Below are 6,125 nucleotides of genomic sequence, written 5' to 3'. Positions count from 1 at the left end.
GTCACTGCTCCATCCTTCTGTATGAACATTTTCTAGAGTTCTGAGAGGTGGCACTTGCTCTCACAAGAGCATATGGCTTTGAGCCACAAATTTCTCCTCCTCTCCTCTCTCCCCTGCTTGTCAAGTAATGGGATCTGCTGTTCTTGAAATTCTGACCTTATTTTCCCTCAACTCTAGAGGCAGAAACTACAAGGGTCCTGTAAGAACATCAGAGTGTCCCCATAGCCTCCCCCAGTATGGCACCCAACACCCAGTTTTAATGGTCACCCTGAGAATGCTTGCGCTGATGAACTTACTCTGTTTTCGCTGCAGCCGCTGTCCTTATTCCAGCTGTGGGTGACTCCAAGAGTCATCAGGAAATTCTCAGAGGCTCATAAGGGATTTTAATAGCATCAGACTTTGAATCCTGCTCTGCCTGTTATACTTAGCTCCTCCCTCTGTCTTCGCCTTGTTTTATTGCAGGACTCCAAAGTCCTCTTCCCTTTTGGATATTTTCTCTTCATCCCCCTCAGAGTTCCTCCCTGCCTTTTCTCCACCGTAGTCACCATCCCTTCCGCTCAGAACACATGGTGCTCCCCATCAGAGCCCACCAAAACTGCCCTTTGGTCACTAGGGACACTACAGAATGAAATGAGACCCTTCCTTTCCCTTTTTGCTTAGAGAGAACTGCCACAAAAGTAATGAGGACTGGCTGGACGTTTTCTGATCAAAACTTTTCATCAGGAAAATCTGGTTTTGATAAACAAAACTGTTACCAGGAAGCACCAGCTTTCCCCCAAATTGTTTGATGTTTCAAAGGAAAGCTGAACAGCCTGAAAAAACATTTATGTCCGTAAACTGAAAAAATTTCAGTTTTTTGACGAAAACTAGGAATTTTCCACTGAAAATTATGATGTAAATGACCTTTTTGTTTTAATGAAATTTTCTATGGGAAAAAAGCCTGTTTTCCAAACAGCTCTAAGTGTTTTTGGGACGTACCTAGTGCTTTTCATCTCCAAGGCGCTTTCTCTCTCCTTATGTAGCGTCCCCGGATCGCATCTAAGCATCTTAAACATTTAGAAACTTCTTATTCGGCATTTACCCCTAAGAGAGCTTATGAGTCTCTGTGGTCTTAAATGCCAGCTGGCTTCTGCTACAGAGCAGCTGAGAGGAAAACACCTGACAAGCCTCTGCTGCCCACAGGAACTCACCAGATGCAGGACAAGCTGATCCCCATGGGGTAAGGTAAACCCTGACCCAGAGTCCAGCTGTGCTGGATCATCGTATACAAAAACTCAGAGACTGAACATCCCCATAATCAGGAGACTCACACAGCAGAGAACCCAGAAAGGCTGAAGTAAGATCCCAAGCAAGGAAGAGACTCAGACTGCCTGGGTGTGACCTCAGAGAACGGCTCAGCCTGTCACAACCAGATGGATAGAAACGTTGCTTGTGATAACAGACAGAGCAGTGACAGATGCCACAAAGCCTTCCCCAATGCTTAGCTCAAAGGTAGCCTTTGGGCTTGTCTACACTGGCAATTTACAGTGCAACAAGTTTCTCACTCAGGGGTGTGAAAAAACACCCCGAGTGCAGCAAGTTTCAGCACTATAAAGCGCCAGTATAGACAGTGCACCAGTGGTGGTAGCTATCCCTCTGATGTAGGCGGGTTTTTTAGAGTGCTCATTCTGCCCCAACTACACAAGCCACATTGCCAGTATAGACTAGCCCGAAGAGAAGAATTTAAGGGCTTGGAATTAATGAAGAGAGACTCTCATCACTACAAAGTCTGATGTTTTTACTGAAAGTCATGCAATATTTGGTGCTTTTCTTAAAGCCCCAGTTCTTGAAGTCCTATGATTGTGAGAGAATCTTAGCTTTCATTTTTCAAAAAAACTAGTAGGTTTGTAGCCCTCTTTGGAGCACAGAAAAGCTAAACACTATGACCCCTAGTGGCTCAGACACTAAATAGCAGCAAAAAGAACCCAATATTTTTAGTCTCATGATTTGGGGGGACCTGAATGAAAAAAAAGTCAGTGGTTGAGAATGGTAATCCTGTGTCCAGCTAGAGCTGGGGAAAATCTTTCAGCCAAAAAGTTTATTGGCAAAAAATGCAGATTCAGAGACATCAAAAAGTTTCACAGATTTGTGTCGGTTTGGCTGAATTGTTCATGTTCAAACAGACCACGCCCCAAACAACAAAAGAAAAAAAATCCAAAAGGCAACATTTCAATGTTTTGGTTTAAAACAACTTTTTGTTTTGATATTTCCTTCATATTTATTAAATACAATTAAAAAGTTATAAAACTACTTAAAACTGAAAAAAAATATTTCATTTCAAACAAACAATTTCTTTTGACCAGAAATACTGTTTTGACTATTTTATCATCGTAAGTATAGAAAAATTTCTGTTTTGGTTTGACTCAAAACAAATGTTTCAATTTTTCAGAATTGCCAGGGAACCAAAAAATCCATTAGCTGCCTAATTCAGTCTTTTGCTGCACAGTTTCAGCATCAGCTTTCCTACTCTTGCAAAAAGTGTAATGGGAACTCAATGTCAACCTGCGTGGGTCAAAGCCTTCAGAGGTGTAACTGTAACAAAGTCAAGCACAACCACATCTTGGCTTTCAGCTTCCTGTCAGTGCTGTGACACAATCCGGTGGCTGGCTTGAACAATATCCAAAGATTATTTGAGTGAGTGCTTTGATCCCTTATGAACTACACTTCCCTTTTATGGTATCACTTATTAGCCTCTCTTGTTAACAAACATTGATGGTAAGAGAGGACTCTTTCTTCTCCTGTCATTGTGTGGGTCTGTGGTAAAGTTATGTATATGAGAGTAAGGGTGTTGGGCCAAACTGACTAGTGGTTCTGGGGTATCCAGCTTGTGATGCCTTAAAGGGTCCTGATGTTCAGAAAGTGCTGAGAACCCACCTTCTGAAAATCAGGCCCTTGTGAGGTGTCTCAAATTGGATAACCCAAATTACTACTCACCTTTGAAAATCTTAGTCATGAGGCCCTGGAGTCAGCAGGAGTTCTTCCATGAACTTTAATGGGCTCTGGGTCAGGCCTGAAACACTGTTAGTTAACCCTTCAGTTAACATAACTCTAAGCCTAAGCCCCACCTAAAACAAAAGGTGTGTGTGAAGCCGCTCAGCAGTTTTTGGCTGAGTATTGTTTTGTGCATGTGTGTGTGTAAGCGAGAAAGAGATCATGCAAACTGAGGTCATACAAGGACAGACTGAAGCCTGGTCTACACTTAAATCTTAGGTCGATCTAACCAGATTGCTCAAATCTCTGAAAAATTTCACGCCCTAAGTACCATAGTTAGGTTTTATTGAAACCCTGGCGTCGATGTGGCTAGGTTGACAGAAGACCTAGCTTCTCATAGAAATGGATTACCTACCTCAATGGAAAAACCCCTTCTGTCGATGTAGGAAGCATTCAAACAAAGGCCCTGAGGTGCCAGAGCTGTGCTCCTGTAGTGTAGACATACCCTGAGAGAGAGGCAGACATCCTGAAGGAGCAGCAGAAAGCATGGTTGCTGACCTTGGAAAACATTGGGAAAGAGGTTTTTGGGTCAGGGAGCCGGCTAAAAGGGTGTCCTTGGTGCTGTGAGCAAAAGAAGCTGCTTCCTGCTGTTTGCTTCCCTCTGCATTCAGAGACAGAGGACTTTGAACATTCCTTATAAAGAAACACAACTGTATCAAAGAAACATCTGACTACTACCAATTTCTACTCCCAACTGGAACACCCACAGGACTCCAGACTTTGACTAGCCACTTGGTATGAAAAGGGGCTGTCACTCCTCCTGTGCTATGAACTGAAGGGATCTGTCACATGCAAGCAAATGGCTAGGACTAAATGAATTCAATTAGGAGATCTTCAGTGATCTGAAATACAAAAAAGAGTCCTACAAAATGTGGAAACTAGGTCAAATTACAAAGGCTGAATATAAACAAAGAATACATGTATGTAGGGACAAAATTAAAAAGGCCAAGGCACAAAATGAGATTAAACTAGCTAGAGACATAAAGGGTAACAAGAAAACATTCTACAAATACATTAGAAGCAAGAGGAAGATCAAGGACAGGGTTGGCCTTTTACTCAATGGAGGGGGGCAGGGAACAATAACAGAAAATGTGGAAATGACTTTTGTTTCAGTTTTCACCAAAAAAAAGGTTAGCAGCAATTGGATGTCTAAAATAGTCAATGTCAGTGAAAATGTGGTAGAGAAAGACTGAGTTAAATATATTAGGGAAAGGACAAGTTAAAAATTATTTAGACAAGTTAGATGTCTTCAGGTCAGCAGGACCTGATATAATACATCCTAGAATCAGGGGCAGCTCTACACATTTCGCAGCCCCAAGCATGGCGGCATGCCACGGGGGGCACTCTGCTGGTCGCTGGTCCCGCGGCTCCAGTGGACCTCCTGCAGGTGTGTCTGTGGAGGGTCTGCTGGTCCCGCAGCTCCACTGAAGAAGCCGTGGGACCAGTGGACCCTCCGCAGGCATGCCTGCGGGAGGTCCACCAGAGCCGTGGGACCAGCGGACCCTCCGAAGGCTGCCTGCCTGCCGCCCTCTCAGCGACCGGCAGAGTGACCCCCGCGGCATGCCGCCACAAGCACGCACTTGGCGTGCTGGGGCTAGAGCCACCTCTGCCTAGAAAAGCAAAGAAGATATCTGAGCCTTTAGCGATTGTCATTGAAAAGTCATGGAACACAGGACCGATTCCAGAGGACTGGAATAGAGCAAATATAGCACCCATTTATTAAAAAAAAGGGAAATAAGGAAAACCCGGGAATTACAGGCCCATCAGGTTACTTCAGTAATCAGAAAGATAATGGAGAACATGATTAAGCAATCAATTTGCGAACACTTAGAAGATAATAAGGTGATAAGTTACAGTCAGCATGGATTTGTCAAGAACAAATCATGTCAAACCAACCTAAGAGCTTTCTTTGACAGATTAACAAGCTTTGTGGCTGAGGGAAGGGGTAGATATGGAAGATATTTATGTTAGTAAGGCTTTTGAAACTGTCTCGCATGACCATCTCATAAAAAAACTAGGGAAATACAAGCTAGATGGAACTACTATAATGTGGGTGCATAACTGGTTGGAAAACTATTCCTGGAGAATAGTTATCAGTGGTTCACTGTCAAGCTGGAAGGGCATATTGAGTGGGATCCAACAGAAATCAGTTCTGGGTCTGGTTCTGTTCAGTATCTTCATCAATGATTTAGATCAGGAGTTGGCAACCTTTCACAGGCGGCCCTTCAGGGTAATTTGCTGGCGTACCACGAGACAATTTGCTGACATTGACCATCCACAGGCACAGCCCCCTGCAGCTCCCAGTGGCCCTGGTTTGCCGTTCCCAGACAATGGGAGCTATGGGAAGTGGTGGGCTGCAGGGACATGCTGGCCACCACTTCCCGCAGCTAACATTGGCTCTGAACGATGAACTGTGGCCACTGGGAGCTGTGAGGAGCCGTCAATGTAATCAAAATGTCTCGCGAACCACCAGTAGATTACCCTGATGGGCCATGTGCCAAAGGTTGCTAACTCCTGGTTTAGATAATGCCATAGACAGTACACTTATAAATATTAAGGATGATACCGAGCTGGGAGGGGTTGTGAGTGCTTTGGTAGATAGGATCAAAATTCAAAAGGATCTGGACAAACTGGAGAAATGGTCTGAAGTAAATGGGATGAAATTCAATAAGGACAAATGCAAAGTACTGCACTTGAAGGAACAATCAGCTACACACATACCAAATGCCTAGGAAGGAGTAGTGCAGAAAGGGATCTGGGGGTCATAGTGGATCACAAGTTAAATATGAGTCAACAATGTAACACTGTTGCAAAAAAACAAAAACAAAAAAGCAAACACCATTCTGGACGGTATTAGCAGGAGTGTTGTAAGCAAGACAAGAAGTAATTTTTCCACTCTACTCCATGCTGATGCGGCCTCAACTAGCGTATTGTGTCCAGTTCTGGGCACCCCATTTGAGGAAAGATGTGGACAAATTAGAGAAGGTCCAGAGAAGAGCAATAAAAATGATTAAAGGTCTAGAAAACTTGACCTATGAGGGAAGATTGAAAAAACTGGATTTGTTTAGTCTGGAGAAGAGAAGACTGAGAGAGGA

Source organism: Chelonoidis abingdonii, chromosome 4, assembly GCF_003597395.2.
Source record: "Chelonoidis abingdonii isolate Lonesome George chromosome 4, CheloAbing_2.0, whole genome shotgun sequence".
NCBI lineage: Eukaryota > Metazoa > Chordata > Testudines > Testudinidae > Chelonoidis > Chelonoidis abingdonii.
This window is presented reverse-complemented; position numbering follows the sequence as displayed.